The sequence below is a fragment of the Leopardus geoffroyi genome, chromosome A1 (assembly GCF_018350155.1).
Source record: "Leopardus geoffroyi isolate Oge1 chromosome A1, O.geoffroyi_Oge1_pat1.0, whole genome shotgun sequence".
NCBI lineage: Eukaryota > Metazoa > Chordata > Mammalia > Carnivora > Felidae > Leopardus > Leopardus geoffroyi.
This window is the reverse complement of record NC_059326.1, coordinates 154,959,975-154,986,377: the sequence shown is the minus strand read 5'-3', so window position 1 is coordinate 154,986,377 and position 26,403 is coordinate 154,959,975. Positions and strand designations below refer to the sequence as shown.

The 26,403-nt window shown below is 36.4% G+C and overlaps 2 long non-coding RNA genes across 2 annotated transcripts in view; both read left to right on the top strand.

The window, feature by feature from the left end:
- The window catches only part of LOC123608265, a 34,696-nt gene extending 19,665 nt beyond the window's left edge, over positions 1–15,031 (top strand). Inside the window, exon 4 of the long non-coding RNA XR_006717154.1 lies at positions 14,933–15,031. This is a non-coding gene — a long non-coding RNA (uncharacterized LOC123608265). The remainder of the gene's footprint in view (positions 1–14,932) is intronic.
- A 1,965-nt stretch (positions 15,032–16,996) lies between these two features.
- On the top strand, positions 16,997–23,460 carry LOC123608259. The gene is made up of 5 exons (XR_006717153.1): positions 16,997–17,107; positions 18,019–18,795; positions 19,493–19,597; positions 20,184–20,349; positions 21,497–23,460. It is a non-coding gene; the product is annotated as an uncharacterized LOC123608259 (long non-coding RNA).
- The last annotated feature ends 2,943 nt before the right edge of the window (positions 23,461–26,403 follow it).

Sequence of the window (26,403 nt, the reverse complement as noted above, 5' to 3'; positions counted from 1 at the left end):
CTGAAGAAACCACAAAACATTCCCAATGGCATGAGTGCCCTCTCACCCCCTTCCAATGCTCATCTACCACCAAAAAGAGGTCTTTTTGCTAGCGCAGTGCATTGTAACTAGCAGTATATTTGCTAGAGTTAAATGTTTCTTCTCACAGTCTAGTGAATAAACTTCTTAATGAGATCTGAATGTATTACATACTTTGGTTTTACCATCAAGCCTTTTGGTGGGGAGGTCCGTGTGCAGCAGAGATGTGTTCTTTACTGAAACTTCATAGCTAAGAAGTTGTATTTGCAGCTTGATCCTGAGAGCTGTTGGGATCTGATGGGCTCATGGTGAAGCAAAGGGATCTGCCGTAGCTCTAGTGAATAAAAAACTGTATCCAGGCCTGATGGATTATCTTTGAACCTTGGACAAATATGCTAGTCTCTTTTCAAATAACATTTTCAATTTTCCCAGTTCAGAAATAGCTTTTGTCTCCTTAAGCACAAGTTATGATCCCCAACTGCTTCACAATTTACCTTCGGATCAAAAGTAGATTTGTTCTATAGCTTGACTACTGAAAAAGTCTTCTTCCTCTCTTTATCCTAATTTATAACTTAAAATAATATAATGTATCATTGATTCCTAATGGAAAATATTTTTCTAAAGAGCAAAACACAAGAATTATTTGAGTAGTTTTTGATTCAAGGTGGCAAGTGCCTCAAGTGAAATAAATTATACTGAGATTATTTTAAATCCATCATTTTGTTTTTAAAAATTTGGTTAGTGAAGCTACTTAGGCACCAAATAGATAGTGATGATTGCCCCAGAGTTCAAAAATCAGAGCAAGAAGTTGTCATTTATGGTCATCTGACTTTATGGAAGTCTCTATGAATGCTACAAACTTTTTCCAAGTGATGTTTTACAGAATTGCTTTTAAAAACCCCAGAGGGTAAATAGTATTCTCAGAATAAACAGAAAAATGCTGACCTTGTCAGATTTAGCTGCTGAAAGCCAAGCTGTTTTAAGACTTAGAGGATCAAGGGTCATGGTTATAAACAACGCAGATTAAAAAAAAAAAAAAAAAAAGGAAGAAAGTAAGAAAGCTAAACGGAAAAAAGTATGGTGGACTACACCATGAATATAAATAATAAATGTGTTGACCTTGACAAGAAGGATATGAGATATATTTATGTAAAAATAAGACAAAAAAACAACCTCCCTCCCCCCCCCCACCCCAAAAACCCCCAAACCCTGAGGCCAAAAACTACTTGAAAAAATGTTTTTTAGAGCATATTTAAAGCCGGAAATGAGTCACTTTAACTTCATCTGTTTTTGGTTTCAGAAGGGGAGAAAGGTCAAAGCGTCTTTGTTTTAAGTAAGCTGGTCACTACTTCTGAAGTGTAACATGATAGGGTTCAGGAGCCTTAATGAAACAGGCATTTCCCAGACACCCAGAGCTGTGGGGCAGTTCTCTGCAGTGGCCAGCAAGAACTGGGCTTCAAGAAGTTGTCTTAAACAAAGGCAAGGCGGAGCATGACCCTTTCTTGACTTTCATATCTGGGTGGGTGTCTGTAGCCACCTCCATGGAGAGTAGGATGCAGAAGTCAGCCACTCCTTTCTGCATTTTCATGCTTTGTGGCACATCGTAGCCCCACAACCAAAACCATTCCAGTTCTATTCAGAGTAGGCACTAGACACAGAGCTTTGCGTTTTAGATACTGCCCTGATACAAGTGATGCTTTTTTTGTTAAGCCTAGGCAAAGAAACAAGTTAGGAAACAATTGTCATTGCTGAGAACACAAACACTAACTTCTAAAAACTTCAACAGTGCTTAGAACTACTAGATTCAGCATTCTTCTAAAGGGAATGTTAAAGTACAATCTGTCTAAACAGTAGTGAGGCTGAGGCTGATTGAGGAGATAGATTTTGAGAAGCCCAGGCCCTGCTTTGAGCCTTGGAGGCCCAAACAAACGGCAGTCTGCAACAGGAAAGATAGTAAGCACCTCTCTCCTTATCTTCACCAGATTTGTCAAAGTGAGATCTAAATGGGGGGAGAGGGCGATTTGAAGCTCAGAAACAAAACTTGTAAATGTAGTTAGATGTTGAAGACGTCCTAGCCTGTCCTGTTGGTGGCTGGCCTACCCTTTGCTGCCCTCCGGTACTCCAGCTGGAACATGCTGCGTCCCATGAACCTCTGGACTGTAGGCTGGTTGTTCCTGACTTTGACTCGGCAACCTTTTTCAGGCCTGCTGTATTCCTGACCTTGCTTCCTCTGGGCAATATATTCACTCTGGGTCATCACTACCATGCCTGTCACCATTTTGCTTAATGGTTGGAGTTTGATGTTTTTGACCTTGGATTGAACCCAGTAATGAATAACTTCTCTATACTGGCTCAGCGGCTGAATTATCAGTGACTTTCCCTTGGCAATATGCATGTTTTCAATGATTAGAAATGCAGCCTCCCAAGTAAGAAAAGGGGGTGCATATTTACACGGGCTGCACTTAGTTGCAGATTCTGGAGCTGGAGATATTCCAGTATAGCTGCCTGTTCATAGACATGCTCCAAACTGTTTAGTGTAAGGACAGAACCTATCCAAAATCTGGTACGACCTGCTTCTTTCACTCTATCCACTTAGGAAGGCTGAGAAATGTTTCCCAACCCTGCAACTCTTGATAGTTTCTCAGGATTTTTCATTACATGGTCCTACCAAATTCACCATGACCTTGAAAACTTATTAGAGAAACTATTATCCTCCAAGTGTACACCAGTAGCAGATGGCAGGTCTATGTCCTATTGTCTCCATACCAGCCATCTTTCTACCACTCTCTGCCTCTCTTCTGTTATTGTTATAAAAATAGCAAACCAACAGTTGCAGGGTTCTAGAGGTATACGAAATCTTAAGTAGTGTCTACTTTAATGTTACTGTTGTCATCATCATTATTCTTACAAAAGCAAAACTATGGCTCTGAAGAAAAGAAGTGGCTTACACAGAGTTGTTAGTGGGTAACATCGCATCTTCTGACTTTAAATCATTTCATGGTGTTAAAATATAGTAAATTTCAGTAATATTTAGCTTCTGGTATGAAAAACTTCAAAATAATTACTTTGATTTTTCTTAACTATAGAAAATATGAGCAAAGGCTAAGTTTTCAATCATTTTTTTAAAGTTTATTTCCTGTAGTTGCTTTTCTTTAAAAAAAAATTTTTTTTAATGTTTATTTATTTTTTGAGAGAGAGAGATTGACAGAGTGTGAGCAGGGGAAGGGCAGAAAGAGAGAGGAAGACACAGAATCTGAAGCAGACTCCAGGCTCTGAGCTGTCAGCACAGAGCCTGACGTGGGGCTCAAACCCACGAATCGTGAGATCATGACCTGAGCTGAAGTTAGACGCTCAACCGACTGAGCCACCCAGGCACCCTGTTCCTTTTCTTTACTGAATATATCCTGACCTATAAGACATCACTGATGATATAAATATGACCAGAACATAGAATGTATTCTTAGAGAACTCTTGTGTCAAAGGAGATTGTGGCAGTTTTAAACCATGGCTGCAAATTCTTTGACACTCTTCTCTTCAAAATTTGGGATATGTGACCCCTTCCCAGTAATCTGGGTAGGCTTGTGACTGTTTCAGCCAATAATGGTGATGCCACAAGACTTTTTATCCCTATATGTTCATGCACTTGGTGACCTCGGCTGACATATGAGAAGCCCAACAATTACCATGAGACCAACATGTAAAAGACAACGTGCATACTCCACATGTATTGACATTCCTTTTAACAGTCCTGCTGGGCCCAATCTTCCCATTAGCCCCGCCAAAGCACCAAAATAGGAGCAAAGTCATCTTTGATCCTACATACCAATCCTTACCAGCTGAATACCACAGAGTGACTGTCAACATGCCATGAACTAGAAGAAACACATGGCCAAACACCATCCAAATATTTGACCCAGAAAAATCACAAGACATCATAAGATTGTTGTTTTAATTCACTTAGTTTTGGCGTTTATTATACAGCAATAAATAACCAGAACAAGGATACAATAAATAAAATTTAAGCAATTCAGAAACAATAGAAGACGTTGTCCTGATCTCTATGAGTTTGAAATTCATCTGGGTTAATGGGTAAGAGTCACTTATGAAGCAATTAAATCAATGAAAGCCAGAAGAGTCAAGGAAGACTTAGGAAAAAGTTAGAACTGAACGGATCTTGGAGAGAAGACATAACTTAGTGAGGGAGCAGCTCAGGAGAAGAGACCACTGTGATATTTAGCGAGTGTTAAAATTGGTATTAGAAACTAATACTAACTGGTATTAGTAGTAGAAACAATAATCACCATGAACTTAGTGCTTCATATGAGCCAAGAACTCTACAGAGGCTTTTCTATTTTATTTCATTTATCTTTTAATTAACTTTCAGGATATGTATCACTATACCTTTGTACATGGGAAGAAACAGAACAGTTTGCCTGATGTAACACAGATAGTGTGTGGTAAAACCATGGCTCCAATGTTCGTTCTATACTTCTCCTCTGAAATCACTTTTCACTAAAGTGAAAATATAACTGTATTATACCTATAGCATATTAACAAAATTCAAAATAATTTCTTTAATTTTCTAGAGCTTTAGTAAGTAAATCAAGCGCGCATGTATTTTAACTCCTCTTGAGTCCACAATATAAATATAGTTATTAAAATTATTTTATCTTTGAAAACAATCATTTTATCAGTATTTTTGAAAAATCATTTAAAATGTGTTTTTTTTAAATAGAACTTAAAAAAATCCCCAATATTTCAGTATCATCCCTTTTTCAGTAGCCTCTTTTTAGCTTCACAAATCCATGTTTTTCCCAAATGAGACATACCAACATTTCTAAAAGGTACTCTCTGGGGGATTTTCTTCTCAAGAACTCAGAAAATACCCTCTGTTATGTAGCTGAATCCAGGATTAGTTATTTCACTGAAGATATTTTAATCTCTATAAGCTATTTAACAAGCCTGAAATATGATGAAGGAGCTTGAGCTTTAACATACAAAAATAAATGAATAATCAAAATCATATTCTTAGATTTAACTAAAAGAAAACACATGTGAAAAGGTGCAAAGATCTGTAGAAAGACAGGGTTTAAGTGGTCATCTGGTATAGAAAAGTTATGAGTAGATTCAGTGGTGTTCTCTATGATTTAAATTGTCATTAAAAACAATCCTGAAGTGATAAACCCAAGCTTTAAATCACACACTCTGAGTGTCTCAGAAAGCAAAAACCCCATCTCATAAAAGGAAAAAGTGAAACAACACAATGTGCCTATGAAAGAGAGTAGATCTGTGTGAGCAGCAAACAATGTTCTCATGCATCTTTGTTCCAACATGGCGTAAAGTGTATGGCATAGCTGGTAAGAAAAACTCCATGAACAGAGATGACATTTTCCCCAGAAATGAAGAGCTTACAAAATAGCCAGCATAGGAGTGTTTCAAAATCAGAAATCTGTGACACACACACACACACACACACACACACACACACACAGAGCCAATGGTCTGTTCCTCATTAAATGATTGAATTAAGATTATTGGAAAATAGAGTAAATGTCTAAAGAAGTAAAATGGCTTTCGATGTGTCATTGTTTGACAACCTGTATGTTATAAACATTTTCTTGTCATTTTTGTTCTATTATACAGAAATATCCAAATTTACTAATTTAATCTTCTTTTAAGTAGATATCAGATTATTTTCTTCTCTTTCACTAGTACAGAGAATTTACTTGGATATAAACTTTATGCAGATTTATAACAATTTTCTTAAGATAAATTCTTACAAATTAACTTGTTAGGTCAAAGAGTATACTTGTTTTTCAGGCATTTTTTACGTATGACCAATTTTCCCTACAGCAAAGTTGTGCCACTCTGTGCTCCCAAAGCCTGGGAGAGTGCTTTTCTCTTTTCAGTTAGTATAGCAATGTAAGTTTTTTTTCTAATGTGAAGAAAGAACCCATTTTCTAAAAGTGTGAATTTGCTAAGTGTCTTTATTCCATTTCCATTTGTTGTCTTTTTACACTATTTTTTTGAATGTATTAGTTTTTCTTTTTTCTTTTCTTTTTGAATGTATTAGTTTTTCAACCATCAATTATATCAATATATTCCTTATAGGTTCATATTTTGTTACTATGATGTCAGCTGATCACCTATAATTTCTCCTAGATTTTTATGGTTTAATTTAAAAAGCACATTTTTAATTCACCTAGAATTCATTTTGATGTTTCGTGTGAGGAAAAATGTCTTTCTACTTTTAAAAAACACATATATTAAAAGCTATACATCCTAATCACATATTCTAATGATACTCTAAACATATTTGTAACTTTTATCTAAAATTATTTTCAATGCCAGTAGACACTTATAAAGCCACATAAACACACTGCTCTGAGATTTATAAGCATACTTTGATTTTGATTAGAAGTGGAACAACTCAGCTTGATCACTTATTTCATACAGCAGACTTGGCTTTGATTGACTTTTTGCTCTCTCTAAAAATAAAATCTGACCTCAATTGGTGAAAATTCACCATCACTAAGGATATTTCAAAGGATTTGTACCAAAGGTACCCAAAAATTCCCAAAAGAGGATTTCCAAAAATATTCTCAGCGGTGGATTAAATGTCCTCCTAAAATGATTAATTTGAAATTGGCAGCACTAATTTTGTATTGTTGGGATTTTAAATTTTGGTTTTATTATTTAATGATTGTGTTTCTTATATTTTCTCTAAGAACCAACTTGCTAAGTGACTAATCTTATATATTAAATATATCTGGTGTGATTTCAAAATACCCATCTACTTGTGGGGAAAACCATTTATATCAAAGCAAGGAGGTGTGTGTGTGTGTGTGTGTGTGTGTGTATGTTTTATCCAGACTAATTCTAGGACATATAGAACATAGTATCTCATGAATAGATATAAGATTGGGAACATTTTTGTTAAACATATATTCTCTTTCTGGTAGATTTAGTAATGAGAAGCACAGTAAACTAGGAACACATATCATACATTATGCTAATTAATAGAAATAAATGTTCTAATAACACTCTTTTTTTTTGGACAGACAGTTTATTTCTAGAAGTACCAAAGAAAGCATAGAACTAACTATATTTTAGGAAGTCAAGAAGGGGAAGTTTTATCTAGAGGTAGCAAATTAGTCGGCCTAAATTCTTCCTATTCACTGAAAAAAAATTTTTTTTCTGTCTTCAAATTGTCTTTTATTTTTGTCTTCAAAATGTAAATGCCATGGGGTAATTCCCATACCCTGAAGCTACCACAGGCTCATCCCACTCCTGAGCCCTAAGGTATTTGAATTTGTAAACTCCAAACTGGAATTTTTCAAACACATCCAGCACTAATTAAATAAAACCCTATACATTTGAGAATTATGGCTATTTGTTTAAGAAAGGGCTATGATTAGAAAAAAAGTGGAAAAAAAGGGCTATGATTAGAAAAGGGCTATGATTAGAAAAAAAGTAGAGTAGAGGATTTATTCTTCAGCTCTGATAGGAAGAGTAATGGAATGATTTATTGAATGTTTTACCTTTGGAGTCCACTCACCTTGTGAACTATAACCTCTTAATTCTTTGAATGAGTTCAAAGAGAACTCATGCTTTGGGGTCAATTCTTTCTTTGGTCAGGGTGGTTCAAGGAGCACCAAGCTCCTTGTACAAATGGAAGTCCCCTGGCCATTTCCCTTCTCTTTTCACTTCCAGCTTCATTCTGTACCTGCAGGGGGTCTTGTGCACACCTATGCAGGTGTTATAGCCACACGTTCAAATACCAGTTATGTCCATCTTTCCCCGGAGCTACCTTGTAGTCTCATAGTTGGTGCTGTTAGTTACCAAGAAATGAATACGGAAAGGGCCTATTCAGGTCTTAGAAGCAAGCTCAGGGTCATTTGAGCAGAGTTTAGAAGGTTGGGCGCAGACTTTAGATGGGCATGTCTTCTTAGCATTGTGTACTGTTCCATAGGAAGTAGCATGGCTGGAGAAAGGCCCCAGAAGTGTTCTCTAAAGTACAGGAGTCAGAGTGGGGGAACTTTTCTTGTTAGTCCAAGGGTAATAACTATTTCTTGGAACTAGAATCTTGGTGATTCATCTAGTCTTGGTTCCCAAACCAGCAGTTTCATTTGCCCTGTTCTTCCCAAAGACCACAGTTTTGCCTGGCACTCTGATCTTTAAGATAATACCTTCACTTCCTTCTGCTGATGACTTGGATTTCTGCCTGATGTTTGCTCCAAGATTCTTGAGCATCTTATGAATCCAGAGAGTTGAAATCTCCACTCAGCATCCTTTTAAAAAATGTATTATTAAAGTATGGTTGACATACAGTGTTATATTAGTTTTAGGTATACAATATAGCAATTTGACAATTCTATACATTTCTCAGTGCTCACCATGATAAGTGTCACCATCTGTTACCATACAGCGTTATTACAATATTATTCACTACATTCCCTGTGCTGTACTTTTAATCCCTGGGCCTTATTTATTTTATAATTGGAAGATTGTTTTGGGTACGATCATGGGGCTGACTGCTGGTCTTAACTCACATCATAGGCTACCTCTGGCTCCTTTTTCTGATTACCTGTTGTGCTCTAGTAGGCTTACCTTCTAGCCTCATTGTCTTACCTGATTTGGAATCAAGCGAAGCTCCTATAGAAGAAATGCCAACATACGCACTTGTCCTGGGCAGGATGGCTGCAGGCTTGTAGAGAAGTCAGAAGACAGTTGCTACCAGTCACCCAGGAACAAACATCTTACAGCCATTCTTGTTAAGTGATTAAGAGACCATTTCAAGGTGGGCCTCATGTTCTTTTTGAATGTATGTACAATTATCTTAAAGGGAGTCAAGCAGATTTACCTTTAGTGTAGGCCCTACCTTGCAGAAGCATCCTAGCCTTTCTTCTTGCAAATGCCTGAAATTGCTTTAATGGGAATACAGTCTCTCATTCCATAATTAGCGACAAAAGGCTTAAAATACACAAGGCTGACTATGGTTAGGCATTTACAGAAACGCATTCACACTCAAGTGTCATCAATCAATCAGTTAACATCTATAAATGGCAGATATTAGATCTCTTCCTTTTTGATGAGTGTATGTGGTGGGAAAGATAGTAGAAAGAAACTTAGAAAACTCAGTGCTTCTGCAATGTGGATGGACTTACCATTGAGATGGGGAAAGAGGAAATGAACAGAAGGTTGGGAACCTAGAAGGCAGCATTGAAAATTTCGTGGATTCAATTACCTTCTCATTGCCAGATGGAATGTAGAATTCAGTCTTGATTCAATTCCACTGGAATTGGATTCAAAGAATATAATCTACAAATGATTAATCAGTGATGTGATTATGTTTGAAGAACAAAGTATTACACTACAGATTCTGCAGAGAAGAGATAATAGCTATCTTCAATTTACATTTTGACACCTGAATGCACAGATACGAAGCAGCTTCTCATGTTGTGTGGAGTCCAGGGTAAATCTCAAATCAAAGCACAGGATTGGGACTGTCGTACAAAGCTATCCTCAAAGATAGTTAGCAATAAATTAATATAGTAAGAAACAGAATATGACTTTCCCATAGGAAAAGCAGAACCACCCACTTGAAATGCCTACTTTGGAACTTGCAAACAAGTTTGATGTCAATCTGTTTTTCAGGATTTCTTGGCTTAAAGGATTTAGTTCTTCCTAAAGTAAACAAGCTAGAAGGCTCTGATTAGAAGTAGGCTGGAGTGCTTGGGTGGCTCAGTTGGTTGAGTGTCTGACTCGATTTTGGCTCAGGTCATGATCTCACAGTTATGAGATGGATCCCTGAGTCAGGCCCTGTGCTGACAGCACTTGAAAGCATGGAGCCTGCCTGGGATTCTCTCTCTCCCTCTGCCCCTCCACTTCATGTGAGCGCACTCTCTCTCTTTCTCTCTCTCAAAAAAGAAAAAAATAAAAAAGGAGGCCAGACACCTGATAGGATGCTGGGGGAAGCAATATTTTTGTCAAAGGATGCCTTGCTCCTTCCTCCTAGAAGCTAACACTAGAGTTATGGTGGCATTAGGGAGTTCTTAAAAATAGATAGCAATTAATTAATTAATTCAGTAACTAATTGCACATTTATTGAGGATCAATGAGAGATGTAGTATAAGATACCATGATTTGTTCTGATGACGAAACAAATATTAGCCATATAAACGCTTATGGGTTTCTGTTGATAGAAACCAGCTAAAGTTAACATTGAATCCAGGGGAGATTTATTATAAGGAGATATGGAATTCTAAGCCAGCGAGGATACCAAACCTCAGGGAAAGATGATTCAGGAGGCCATGGAACGTATTCCTTTATTCCTGGGGCCATGACTGCCATCTCAGTACCTGGCACATGACTAATAGTGCTTGATTAACAATTGTAGAAGATACTTGATTGAAGACCAATCAAAAAAGTAGAAGATACTGTAGCAGGAAACCCAGAAAATTGTCAATTTCCATGTGTTATGTCTTTGCCTTTGCACTTGTGTTCTCTCTGCTCACTTGACAGAGAATGTTGCTGGTCCACCATCCTGGAGTGTAGATATTACAATCCAATTACACTTATTAACTGTACGTGATTCTAACTGGATCAAAATAGATGCTTCGTCCCAAGAGGTGGCTTTGTCCTCATGACCAGGACTGAAATTGTGTGGTAAAACATGTTCAGGGGGCGCACCTAAAGAGAATAGTTCTGAGTGATTTTTATTGCAGAATTGGTAACTAACGAAGCCAAAACTGGATCCTGCAGTAATAGGGCCTTTCAATATGTATATAAATGTATATTGTTTCTCAGTGTTCTACATTGAGCCATCTCCATTCAGTCTCCCTGGAAACAGGCTACTTACACCTGTGTTTTCAAATAACCTCCTATAAGTTTGATTCCAAAATCTATATTTTTAGCATACAGCTCTTTCCTGAGCTCCAGATCCATATATCTGTCTTCTTACTTAATTTTCCATGGTTGTCTCTCAGACACTTCACTTTGGTATGCTCAAAACTGAAATCGTCTTCCCTCCAAAATCTGTACCTCTTTCAGTATTCTTTAACATGTAAAGGTGGTTTTTTTTTCAAATACACAGTAAAGGCTATGGTGAATATTGGCAAATTGGCGTCATTAGAGTCAAAAACATGGATACAAAAAGGACATCTTGGAATTTGGAATAGAAAATTAAAATCCGAAAGCTGCCAGCAATATCACACATTAATAAAATGTTTGCCCACACATAGTCTGAAAACAAGATGTAACTTGGGAATTCAAATCAGTTTATTTGGCTATCGGAGGAAGGCTTAGTATTAGGGTGACTCTATATCCCAGTTTTCCTGGAACAGTTACAATTTTTTCCTCTTCACCCAGCATCCTGTCTTGTTTTATATTTGTTTCCATTGTTTTATTTTTTATATTATTATATATTGTAATAATTATATTATATTTGATATTCATATTATTAACAGTTGAATTAAACTAGTCTTACATGAACTTAGTAGAACTCCACTAGCTTCTGTCATGTTCTCATCCAGTAATGTGTGAGTCATATGTAAGGTGAACAGAATTTATATTCTATCACTATTCCTAGTTTTGTCCAGGCACAGTGTGTCTAACTTCTCATTTCATCCAAAGAAGCTAACTCCATGTGGTACCCATGGGGTAATGGGAGGGGTATTCTCCTCTGATGCCCGTGATGGTACTTGATATACTAACCAGTTGTGCCAGGGTCCATAGAGTGGTCTGTGAGATGCACAGAGTTGTCAATCAGTGAATTCGATGAGAAAATGGGAAATGACAGGTTGTGTATACATGAAACATAAGCAGTTAGTAAAGGTTGAGCATAGCCTGCCATGGGAAACACAAAGAATAATTTAAACAGTCTTGCTAGAATGATTTTGGTATTTATTATATGGTGCAAATCTCTAACTATTCAATAGTTTTATTTTTGGTAATACCCTTATGTTTCCTAATATATTTCCTTTTAAGCAAAAAAATAAACTGAAAAACAAAAGTGCATGCTTGTTGAACAATTAAATATTGGTTTACCATACCTCAAATATATTTTGACATTGACTATATAACCTGCACAAGAGGTTAGGTGACATTTACTATCCCCTATCCTCAGGGGACATAGCTGTACGTGTAAATAGAAGGTGACAATTTGCTAAGCACCATCAATATATACTACAAAAGAAATGTCTTTTGGAGGCTGAGTCCAAAGTAAACTATTTAACACGCATATATAGTCAGTGTGTTTATATATCACTCTTTGAGACATGAGTTTTCATTTAGATCAGATGACAGCTCATCTCAGTTAATTTCACTTATTTTGATTCCAAGATTTCTTTTACATACAAAAATGAGGTTATTGCTTTTATTTTTGACCCATTAGTAGGAAAAAAGAAACTCCATGAAGTGTTAGATGATGTCAATGTTACATCAATGTCATCAGATATTTCAAGTAGAAAATTAATTCTAAAAGTGGTTTAATTTTTTTCCCATCTAATTTACAGAATCAAAGTAAAACTTTTGAAAGTGTATTTTGTCATAGATGAAATGCATGACATTCCTGGAAGTGGAATTGTAAATTCTTTACAAAGGGCAACACTGAGGATAAAATTGTTTTTTCTTACATTGATCATAAGAAATTTTGGAGTAGTGTGCAATCATACTAAAAACAATGTTTTTAACAAACTAAGAAAGTTATGAAGCGGAAATATATGCAGATTTGGTCATGGCACACATATAGCTCATAGCTATTTCCAAACAAACTGATGTATTCTACACATCAAAATAGAAGTATTATTGTTTTAGAAATCATTTTATTTCAGAAATGTATTTTTTCGAGTAGATCTACTACATAGTACCACCAATAAAACAAGAACAGTTAGTTGGCCAAAGCAAAATAATTTTAAAATTCTACAACTTCCACTATTTTCAGCACCCTCTTCAGCTCTTAAATCTATCCTGGTGTGGATGATCAATTATATGATTATCCTACCTTTTAAATAAAAGGGATCCCTGCCTATCCGTTGAACAAAGACATAAACCGGGAGGTCATTTGACTCTTCCTTCTCACTCAAACATCCAGTCATTAAATAATCATATTTTAAACTAAGTTCCCACTTCTCTGTCACTATCTGAATTCAGTGCTTTCATGTTTCTCTCCCAAATTTCTTCAAAAGACTTCTGTCTGGTCTTCCCTTCCCGATCTTTCATCATTTCAATCCATCCTCCATACTGTTGTCAAAGTGATAGTTACTTAAAATCATTTGAAACTTCTCAGTTTCCTACAGAATGAAGTTCAAGCTTGTTGTCATAGAAGGTTTATGCCTCGCTTTCCTATTTCACTTCTTGCCTCTTACCTCCATGTACTCTTTATTCCTTCCACATCTGTGCATCAAATATACTGTATTCCTTCAGGACATGAGACAGACAAAATTTGTCGAGCCTCTTACAATCTTTTTCCCTTCTTTCTGCTTGGCTCTTAGCCTAAGGTACATTCCTTTACCACAACAGCACACATAATCTATTGTAATTGTGGATTTTCTCTCTTCCTTTGTAAACTGAGTTTCATTAAAACAGAGAGACTGTATTTCCTTTAATATTCCCAGTAATGAAAACACTCCCCTACACATAAAAAATGCAGTAAAAGTGAATACAAGGTAGAAAAATGAGTGTTGTAATGAGAGGGCAAAGGGATAAGTTATTTCCAGATAGAAAGAGGGGAAAATGCACACAGAATCTGAAGTTTTAATTGATCTTGTGGTATGTATAGGATTTGCACATGCAAAGATGGAGAGAAAACAATTGCAGGCACAAAGCACAACTGAAGAATATAAAAAGAATCTTGGACACAGTGAGAATTTAGTGTGGGTAGAGTGAATTAGAACAGGAAGTTGAGTGGTGAGGGATATTTGCAAGGTCCGGATCTAGATTCCCGATGTCAGTCTAAAGTTCAGGATTTATTCTCTTAAGAATGGGAAATACTCTGAGTGTTTGAATAGGAATCATGCATCTATAGCTACACGTCGTCTGAAAACTATATGTGAGAAGGCTTCATAGAAGGAAAAGAAAACTAGTTAGGCAATCATTGCATAGGCTAGATGAACCATAAGTAGTGCTATTCTGGAGCCTGCTTGTACCTGCTAGTGAGAGCCAGTTGCTGTTTTCAGGAATTTTGTGAGGCAGTTTTTATATACAATCATTATATTAAAGGGTAAATTATGTAAACTTACAATTAAAACAATTTATATTAAAAGTAAAGTACTAAATACTCAAAATTATTCACTTCATACTTAGTTTACTATTATCTATGCATTTGAGGTTTACACGTATCTACATTGTGCACATGAGATAAAATTATGTACTATTGCCTATCTCTTCCCAACTCAATTTTAATGACATTACGGTAGTAGCTTGAAATTAGTCATGACAGAGCATTTACACTACAGTAATTGGCAGATGCTGCAATCATGACTTGAGTGTTTGGCGTGTTTATTGTCTAGATTTAAGAAAGTAATGAAGACGATTATAATAATGCAGATTGAACTTAAAATTATGTCTATAGTAGTTCCATTGTGAATACCACAAAAATTCATAGAACATTTTTTTCTTTTTTTTTTTAAAGATTTATTTATTTTGAGAGAGAGAAAGCACAAGTGGGTGAGGGGCAGAGAGAGAGGGAGAGAGAGAGAATCCCAAGTAGGCTCCGCACTGTCAGTGCAGAACCCGATGGAGGGCCTCATTCCATGAACCATGAGATCATGACCTGAGCCAAAATCAAGAGTCAGACACCTAAACAACCCAGGCACCCCCGTGGAATATTTTTTCCAATAAAATAGAATTATCCAAAGGTGCCCATGTGATTACTGAATGAGTAAAGTTTCAACTTACGCCTTTATTTTTTTAGGATCTTTACATCAGAACTTCATGTGTTCATCAATTGCAACCATGGGTTGATTGACTGTAGGTATGAGAGTTTGGTGAAGATCAACAAATGTATCGTGTGAGAATGAATTGGATCTGTGAAATTTACAGCAAAGAATAATATATATTTTATTATAATTTTTAAATTGTGTGCTACACACCTTTTATATTAATAACATTTATATTAAATTTATGTATTTTTCTTGCATCTATCTAACTATATCTATATCTATATTTATATCTATCTATATATACACACATTTTTTGGAGGGGGTGAATGACATATTGTACACTGCTGGCAATATGACCTTAGCAGTAAAAATGAGGAGAAAAGAATGCTTTCAAAAAGTATTTGGAGGATACGTTACACAATGTGAAAGCTACAGGGAAGGGAATGAGCAGTGGTAAAGAGATGTATGAGGTTTTGAGGCTTGTTGAAATATATATACTTTGGAGAAATATGAAGCACAAATAGAAAAGATTTATGAGGAAGAACAGTTGAGTTTTTGACTGTTGTATAGATTTGAGAGTCATCTGCATTGAGGTGTCCCCAAAGTCACTGTAAAAACTATAAAAGGGAGAAAATAGCCTAGAGAGATCTATGAGAGGAAACCTAATCTTAGAGAAAAGGGAAAAAAAGGAAATGCAGAGAAAGAATCAAGAGTAATCAAAGAAGTGGGAAGAGATCAGGAGACTACGGATGGGGTGATAGGAACCTGGGAAAGAGAAAATGCCAAATAGGACATTGTCAATAGAGATGGAGAATTTGCAATCAAAATCTGTGTGTATTGTGTTTGAAACAAGTAACCTAAAGGGGAAAAATTAGTATTTAGATTAGAACACATCGCCACAGAACACAGTAAAAGAGCATATGACGTACATGTTCTCATAGAAGAATTGGGAACACACAAGTAATTTATCTTCCAGAATATCTGTAGGTTTGTTTAGAACCCCAATTAAACTCTAGGGGATTGCATTTAGACTGTCTTGACAAAAAACACAAATATAGGCTGTAGATTCTGAGTCTTTGAAAGAATTTTCCCAGTACCTCAAAATCAAGTCCAGGAATGGTGATTGTAGTTGGCAAGTTCTGGTATTAGGAGATCTCAATTACTCACATGAGAGCAAAATCCAAGAGTTAATCCGAGTGATTACAAAGTGAAAGACATGTGGGCGACATACCTAACACAGACACATACTCATAACTGAAGTGTGAGCTTTATTTGATAAGGGTTGTGACAGAAAATGGATTTGGAAGGAAACTGGACGGCAGGCTTCGTCAGCTTTCTCATCATTCAGGGGGTTATGCCATGCTGAGCAGCTAGAATCCACACTGCAGCAGCGGCATTAATAGGGCAACTCTGGCCTTTCTGTTTCCCACTAGGTGCAATGAAAAATTGACAAGGCAAAGTTATATCGAGAAGGTTGCTATGTCCCTTAATTACACATGAAAAACCAGAATTTTCTAGAAACTGGAGAATTGGGCCAGGGGATTCTCCGGAGATTTGGGAACTTGTGTTCTACATATTCTGGATATATTACCTTGATAATCTACTTTGAAGAGATTTCCCCTACAAAATTGGGAGATCCCTAGAAGTGGCTTGCATTTTATTAGTATTGTCAATATTACAGTTTTATGATTTCTCTCTTACATGTAGCAAGGTCACTTGACATTTAATATACTTCTTTGGCCAAACTTAAAGTGGAATTACTATCAGAGTATGAACACACTGCATAGTAGTATTTTTTTTTAAATTCATAAAAATATTTCTCTGCGTGAGCTTAAAGGCAAGAAGAATGTTATGTAAGGGGGTAGGGAAAAACCAGGTATATATATGCCCCCTTTCCAAAGAAGGTCACATTCTGAGGCTCTGAATGGATATGAATTTGGGGGGTGGGTACTAGTCAACCCACAGCAGCTCATAATTGAGTTAAAAATTTTAGAGAATGTTAAAATAACTATGAAAATTACAGATTGAAGTTTTCTAAGTAATGAAGATTTTATTTGGATTTATTTTGTATCATATTCTCACTCATTTTTCATTTAGTTTAATTTCTCCTTCTCTAGTTGCTCCTGTCTCAGAAGGCTATGTCTTAACCAATGAGAAAGGATAAATTCGCCCCTGTGGTTGATATTTATGGGAATGCAAGGTGACAGGTAAGCTGATGCACTCTTTCTAAATATCTGACCCACAAATGTAGCCAGACGCTTAAAAATAAAATCTGTGTTTCCTAGCTGTGTGGTTATATTAATATCAGACTAAGTGACTTCAAGAGAAGGAGTATTGCCAGAAATAAAGAGGGCATTTCATAATGATAAAAGGGTCAGTTTATCAAGAAGACATCTTAAATGTGTATTCGTCTAATAAAAGAGTCTCAAAATCTGTGAAGCAAAGAAGATGCACTTAAATCCACAATCACAGCTGGACATTTTTAATACTCCACTCTCAGTAACTGATAGAACATATAGACAAAATATATCAGTAAAGATATAGAAAATTTGGACAGTTCTGTCAAAACTCTTGGCCCAAACAGTATTTTATAGAACATTCCACCCAACACGGCAGAATACACATTCTTTTCAAGTACATATGGGAAGTTGACCAAGACAGACAATAGCACAGGTGAAAAAAATAAATGATTTATTTTTACAAAAAGGGAAATTGCACAGAGTATATTCTCTAACCACAACAGATTTATATTAGAAGTCAATAATATAGAGAAAAATCTCCAAATATTTGGAAATTTAAAAAAGGATATGCTTTATGAATATGATCTCAACCCTTAAAAAGAGTGCCGGGAAAACAACTTATCCAACTCTCTGAATTCCAGGTAGGTAAAGAAAAGTATCCACTAAATTGATCAAGAAAAATGACCACTCAAAAGCAAATAATCCTTTTAAAATGTGTAAGTAATAGGGCTCCCTAAGGTTGTCTTTGCCATTAACCCTAGGCTGGCTGCATCAAAAAAGATGTGTTCAGCATTATGAACGAGCCTTTTAGCTATCTTAAGATTATTGAGATAGATGCTGTAACTTTCCATGGTTCCATCTTCTTTTAAAACCTCTAGAATCTCAAAGACTTCCTGGAGCTGCAGAGGGTGTTGCCAATCATCGTGGAAATTTAAAGTAAATGCTTTTTCTACAGATGTTAATGTCATTGTTTATTGACTGTTTACTCAGCTCAGATGTAATTGGGGTCATTAGGGATCCGGTCAATACCTGACCTTTTCCAATAAAGGGTGCACGCTGTGTTACTGGGCCTCACACCAGCCAGCCCTTACGTGGCGCGCAGCTGTTCCCACAGCGCAAAGCAGAAGCAGAGGCGCCATCCATCGCTGAAACTTTTTTGGGAAAAAAAAATCTTCTGCTGTAGACATGGTGTTTCAAAAATCAGACAAAATATATTTCATGGAAAATCTATTTTGAGATCGACATTCATTTGAAAAGCTAAAACTAGCATCCGGATAAAAAAAGGAAGGGATGAAACATCAAACTGAAAATATCTTTCTATATTGTGACATTTTCGCAAATGTAAATGAGACCACCTTTAAGGCTGTCACAAGCAAAGAAATTCAACTGGGGTCTTGATGACTGAAGGGATGTTAAAGAATCTCTCATCAACGGACCACAAAGAATAAAGCGAAAACTATCCGTAATGTGCAGATGTTATCAGGATGTGACTTCAGCACAACCCCACATCCTGATAAGGAGACAAAACTGCAGATGTTTAATATATTACAGGAACTAACCACAAATTCTGTTTTGCTTCTCCAACTTTATAATGTTTAATTTTTTTACGACGTGAATTGCACTTTGGAAGAACTTCCTCTCAACTTAATTACTTCGTAAGTCTAAATGCCCACTGCTAGGATGAGGCGAGTTCTGGGTGAAGTGGTCCAGAGATTCCCCCTCCCTGGGTGCGGGGCAGTGTGAAGGATGCCTGGAGGGATTTGTGTAAGTCCTCATATGCAGGCATGAGGAGAGAGTTCTCATGGTTGTGTGATAGTGGAACCCTAGGTGTGAGATAGAGACCTCGCACTATTTCACAACAAACCTGCTTTAAATCTGCTGGAGTCCTGGCAAACCAAAAGAATTCATAGAAACTCACATTTGTTAAACAGAGCAGAAAATATTTGGAGATGCGTAGCAAATAGTTCTGCCCAGATGACTTCTTCTTCTGAAGTTAAAAATGATAGAGTAATGATTTAATAGATTATTTTACACTATTTCGAAAGAAATTATTTGCCTTGGTGTGAATTCTGTTTGGGGGAATGCTGGGTATCCTTTTTTTATATTCTCGAAACCAGCCAAAAGTCAAGTCATGAAAAAGTTGTACCAAGACCTATATTTCTTTCATTTTGATTAGTTTAGATATAGTCATTTTCCAGGAAAGTTTAAAAAAAAAAAAAAAAACAGTCCATTTATTCTGTTCAGATGCTGTTTTTGACCCCATCTCTAAGTGAGTGTGGGCGGTTGGGGTGGAGTAGGGCAGGTTGGTACCCTGTTCTGCCACCCACTGGCAGTTTTTCTTCTCTTCCTCAGGGAGCCAACCTTGCCCTTCAGGGCCTTTATGCCAAACAAGCCTACATTGTCTGGATCAAAAGGACGGAAGATTACAGAATAAAAACACAGAAAAAGGAGAAAAAGGTAATTTTTTGAAAAAATAGGATGACATCTTTGAGATTAAAAACATAAACCATGCTTATTAGTTTTTTGGGGATGGGCTTGCACTTTAAAAAAAAAAAAGTAATTTATAATCAAAAGAGTAAATGTAAGAAGCATACCCAAGATTTTATTTTTACTTTTAGTGCGAGTGATTAAGCCTGGTGTTTATAAAGATGAAAAATCAGGGACAGCTATCACCCAGAATCAGAACTGGCTTAAGAAATATTCTTGAAAAGAATTTTCTTTGAGATTCAGGAAGGAATAAAGGGGGTTAACGTATATGCCATACTTGATTCCAGAGGGTAGTGATAGAGGAGGAAAATAAAAGGTAGAGCCCTGCTTTATCTTAGAAGTTTCAAGTACGCAAAATAATGGTATTCTGGTGATTAGAAACAAACCAAACCAAAGACAAAGCCATTCCTGGTTTTAAACCAAAGACAAAGCCACCCCTGGGTTTACAGCACATTTACATATTTATGTCCACATGGAATGGATGCAGCAGAAAGTGAACACGGTTCATCTGTAAAGGTTGGCTTATTGTCGGTCTGTGTTCTCTGTATGTTTCTAGTCCCAGTGCTTGGCCCAGTGTTGGGCACATTAACACTGGCCAATGATGTGAGTTGAATTAAATCATTGAACAAGAGAGAAGAACCCCATTCTGGATATCAGACAAAGTAAAGGATTCAAATACGTGAAGACTTCCACACTCTCTGTCTAAAGGACCATCTCTACTTGTAAGAAAATTTCATGGAATTTTTATGCCAGGGTAGGCGACTACAGAGGGGAATGAAAGAAATTCTTCAGTGTAAGGTGGTTCCACCTTCTGCTAAGATGTGACCGCCAAAAAAACTCAAAAATATTTTGAGGAGATGCTATCTGCCAAAGGGATTACCACAATACATGTAGGATCAAAGAAAATTCCACATTTTACCCTGGTGATTAGCTGTAATTAAATAAAGTAAGTCTTTTTAAACTTCATTAGCAGCAAGACGTTTGCTACAGCAGAGTGGGCACAAATCATCCATTCTTAATTAAAAGATAATCCACAGGATGGCCATAATCTTCTTCTAAAAATACACCATTTCCCCCTGAAAGACTTTCTCATCAAATAAGGATAAATAACAGTTTCTATGAGTTTAAGCCATGAAGGAATGGATGCTCCTCCCGTTTGCTTGAGTGAGTGCTGAATGTGGCTGATAACATCACTTTGGCATGCTATTATCTAAAATGGTAGAATACCTCACTTCAGCAAAGTCTGACATAAATCTTTGAAAACAAAGACATTGCATATGTATGAGCTGAAATAGATATGACAGTGTTGGCACATTAATATTCCTGTCACTAGGGGGTTTCAAACTTTTAAGGAGAGAATGGGAATGAATTCAGTCTGTAGCTGGTAAAATAAGGCAGCATACAGTAGGACAATTAGGCATCACTAACCATAGTAAAATATGTACAGAAAAAGGGTTCCCCTGCTCCCTGACTTTGGTAAAAAATGACCGTGGGATTATCTCTTGGGAATGCCAAGAATAATTAATTTGGTTTAGAGATTTGCATGGTTGTTCTAAGCATACTAATAAGAATGTTCCGTGAAGACCAGTCCCAATCAATAGAAAAGAGAACTGTTTTTCTCTTGTGTAGCCACTGTGGTGGTTCATGGTAACAGATGTTTCCACTTATTCCACAACAACCCTCATTAAAAGTAACCGTGAGGCCTAATTGAATAGTTCTCCTCCTAGTTGGATTTGTGCAGAAAATAGTCCTATTATTGTATATTCCACAATTATTTCGTTTCCTGTTTTTGCTTGCTGATATGAAAAGCTTTACCATAGCGTTTTTTTTTTTTTTTTTTTTTTTTTTTTTTTTTGCTGAACTCCCCAGGATGAAGTAAATGGGTGAAAAAGAAACTTCTTTTGACTCCATCTGACTCTGTATGGACTTACTATGTGTTGGGAAGTATCTACTTACAAATGCGAAGTATTTTTAGAAAAGCCTTATAAATCATCAAATTCTCGAAAATCACCACTTACCAGGGAAGATGACATAACAGTTGCATTCGATTGCGTTCCTTCGGTAGGGGGGTGAGCAAGTTATTATTCAACACTAGGTCTTAATGAAAATTCGACACTGCGTTGCACTTACGGTGTTTGAAGCCAATGTGGAAATGTTAGAAGTTTTCTTTTGGTAAAACATATGCATTGGCCTGGTGAGTGGAAATGAGGGGCTGCTTAAAAGATTTTTTTACCCAAAGCTTTTTGGACACATTGCTGTAACCCTGGGAGGCTTGGTCTGAGCCCTGAACAGCAGTTGCCCAGATGCAGAAAAAAGGCTTCAAAACCTCTCCTTTGACAAAGAGACATGAAATAATATCTGACAAAGGCATCGCAAGCAAACATGATGGCAAATCAGCAATTATACAGGCGACAAAGGAGAGCACATCTCACTTCCAAATGTCTTTTTTCTTCTTCTTCACATTTTACTAATAACATCTCATAGAGGTGCTTAGGTCAGTATTTTTAAAAACAATTTAATATATGACCGTGCTTTGGGTTTGGTTTAACTCCTTTATTACACTAATGCTATTTGTCATTTCATGCATGTGTCAGCATTGTTTTTGAATGGCAAAAAAAGGTTGGGAATAAACCAAGCACAAAGAAAGACACTTGCAGCTCACTATAGGTAACTTTGTTTTAGAAAGGAGTAAATACTCCACCAAGATAGGCTAAACAGCACTTGCTGTCTCTTAAACGGAGTCGTATGTGGAAGGAAGAGGACCTACAATGAATCAAATAATATTGGTGAAGAGAAAATGGCAGCAAAATTAACCAGATCCAAACTGCATAGCTTCACTCTTTAATCTCGAACTCTCTTGCTCTTGAATTTGGAAAATAGGTAAGAGAAAGGCTTTTAAAAAGAAGTTATAAAGTTAAATTTAAATATGAAAATATTTACCTTTTTTATCCAATAACATACCATGAAAAATTTACATTTGCAAAATTAATTTTGAGCCCATCGTATAATAAATCATCATTAAAACCATATGTGCCCAACGAATTCAAGCCCAGGCTTCAACCGGGATGGATATGAAGGAAAACAATAATGATAATAAAAGTAATAATGATATCAATAATAATAAATGAGATGGAACATGTACTTCACAAATAACTGCAATACACAGTTCCTCAAAATCTCTGCCTTTTTATTGCATAATGATCAATCTGCTACTGATCAAAGGTATGCTGTACCTCAAATAAGCAAAATGCTCATGGTGTGAAATTAATGACATGAACTGTAAATGAAAACAAAGCTACTTAGGCCTTTAAAATTATTTTCTTTCATGTGGATTCATTGCAGAAAAATAATGAATTGCAGCCTCTTCTTTCCTGACATATTTGGGATAGTTCACATGACTTTGAAATGGCTTAAATATTTTACCACCCACCATAGAATGTTCTGAAGAGGGGAAGGAAAACGTGTATTTGTTTTGCCGGTGGTCATTTCTTACTGTCTCATTCAGTATGTAGGAGTACAAAAAGTATACTGTTAAAAGGAAATGAGGAGCAAACTTAGTCAAATGTATTTAAATGCAAGAATATAAGGGATATATTAGAAGATGCTTGATAACTAGAAATCAATCCATTTACCACATGGTCTGTTAGTATAAAGATTCTGCAAGATCTCAGAGAATCTCGTGTGCTAATCAAGTTAATTAGCTGTAGATAAGGATACTCTTAAAATTAGGTCTGTAAACACCAGACTTTTATTTTATTTTTTTTTATTATTTATTTATTTTTAAAATTTTTATTACATTTATTTATTTTTGAGAGAGAGAGAGACAGCACAAGTGGGGGAGGGACAGAGAGAGAAGGAGACACAGAATCCGAAGCAGGCTCCAGGCTCCGAGCTGACAGCACAGAGCCCTTCTCGGGCCTCGAACTCACAAACCATGAGATCATGACCTGAGCCGAAGTTGGACGCTCAACCAACTGAGCCACTCAGGCACCCCAGTAAACACCAGACTTTTAAAAAGCACTAACAAGGTGTAGTTTTTTTCCCAATCCCGTTCACATAAAGAAAATTTTTTTTTTTCAATTTACACCCTCACAATTTGTTTAGGATAATCTCTTTTGTTCTATCAGATCACATAGATTGAATATTTTGTGGTATTATGTTTTCTGATAACAATGCGAGTCAGAATTTCAGCATACCACGGATAAAGCTATCATATTCTTTTATTCATTACATATAACATACCTATTGTGATTTAGACCTTTGAAAAGCCAGCATTTTATTAAAACATTTCAGACATATAAAGATATTTGATTTTAAAGATATAATATGCCATGTCTTGCTTATTTGAATTAAACATTTGTCTCACATATTAGTACACCACACACTTTTCCTTGTTTGGATCGAACAAGAATGACCATGTGCTTGATTCTAAATGCGGTTGAAACATTTCATACGATGATCATTTAACATGAAATGTAGTAAAGAAATATCTACACACAAGTATGCATTTGGTATTACCAATGAAGAATACACCTGAAGTCAATGGTACCGTTTAATCTTCCATGCTATGGCATTTCATTTTCTAGCAAAACAAGTCTTCTGTCTTCTGCTACCATTTTATATAAAATAAATAAAACACCAACTTCTTTCCTCATCCTTGCATTGCTTACTCCTCCAAAAAAGATACGTTTTATAAAAGAAGTCGTTATATTAAGATGTATGTCTGCTTTCCTTCAGAAGACAGATTAGAGCATTTCAGCTGCCACTAAAGTTGTCGCTCTTTGTAACAAAATGTAATGCTGCATATATAAAAATGCAAAGTGTAATGTAGAGTCAAATGTCTCTCAGCACAAGAGTTGTTCGTTTTAGCACCCATTTTGTTGGTATTTATCAACTTACTAATTATAGGCAAATTGCTTCCAACACGAAAACTGTGATGATTAGCAGTTTTTTCTGCTAACTCTAGTCTACTGTAGTTCCGGTAAAGAATGTCAATAATCCAGATTCCTTTCTTTTTCCTGGCTTAGAAAATGTAAAAATAAATTCATCAGGCTAGCATTTCTCAACTTTCGGGAAATGTGGTTTGGAAGGATGAGGGAGGAAAAAGGAAAAAGAGATGGATTAAATATATCGAATCAGGAAGGTCTACTTGCTACCTCCCATCATTTGGACAATCGTGAAGGCTCACTGGAGATTGGTCTATGACAAAATGGAATTAGGCAATCCCAATGTAATTAACAGAGTAGCTGCATTTGAGCATTTGCACAGGAAATGCATCAATCGCTAGAACCCAGCATGCAATCTCTATATTAAAGGGAGGAAGAAGATTCTTAAGCACTACCTCATATGCTATCATTGATACCTAGCAAAAGGCTGGCATATATTGTTTTAAACCTCTCATCTAACTCTTCAGCAGAGATCTATGATATTACTCGGTTAGACATAAAACAGTTTGTAACCTTCAGACCTCCATTACAGTCCTTTAAAGTGTGCTCAAATGAAAATGGGAGTAACATGCCAATCTGGAAAATGTTTTCATAACACGCAATACTATAAAAGGTTGAATTTTCTATCACCATTGCTAATTTCAACCATTTGTTTCTCATTACAATAAGTAAACAAGATTAAATGGAAAACCTTACAGTTCACAGAGTACATTACACAGCAGAAATGTCTGTAGCGAATACGGACTTAGTGTCTTAACCAACTTATGTGCCTCTAAGTGACTATTTCTCCTTGCTCTGAAGTTTTTACAATTTTAAAGTTATATTGGCAGGTTCCAGTCAACAATGATGTCTGCGATGGCCTTCTTTCTCTAATACATTGCTTTTAGTCTAATTGCTTATTTGCAGTCTCAGCAAGCAGAGAGAAGAATTTTATCCTCTTTGCCTTGTCTCTGAATACTAACTAGCTGGCCCAGCCGAGGCTCTCTAAAGAGAGAAACTGCATGAGGGACACACTGCATTTGACACAGTCAAGAGGTAAAAGAAAGAGCAAAACAAAAGTCTATTCAGAACTGAATCCTCTGATATTCTCCCCCATCCCCCAACTCCTTTAAAAATAAAGGAAAAGGGGGCAAAACCCATAAATCCATGCCTGAATGCCTGAGGTTGTCAGAATAAAGGACAATGAATGACAGGTGACTGTCAGTATAATTCTCAGTCTCCAAGTTATCACTTTTTGGCATTGTTGAACAAAAAAGAGTGTATACATAACAAGGAAATATGTCATGTGTTCTCTGTGAATGCGCACAGTTCAGTATAGGAGAAGCAGCTAAGTATTTCCACATGGGCACATGGGTTTCTCTTCAGTTCCGTGTATTTTTTGCTGGAAAATGTTCTGAAATTATGAGATGTTTTTCTAGTGACAATAGTGCTAAGTAACTTTGGGGAAACTGCTGAAGGGTTATGAACCTGGCTTTCACTTAAAATTTTTTTTTTTTTTTATTTAAAGAATGGGAGATCTGACTTGATAAATAAAACCCCTTGCACATGTTGCTAAAATTCTAAAAAAGGAGCAGGAGCCCACTGATGAGAGTTTTTCTGTTTGATTTTTAAAAGGCTTCTCTCAAGCGATTTTCCCCCAAGATCTCTTTACACTTTCATCTTCAGAGACTGCCTTAATCCTCCAGTCTTTGTTGTTCCAATGTCTGATCAGTTTGTTTTAAAGTCGCATCTACCCCACATTTGCTAGAACTGAAACTTGACTTCAGGCACTTGCAGTTATAAATCCCTACAAACGTGCAGGCTTTCCAGAGAAAGGTGGAAAGTGCCGAA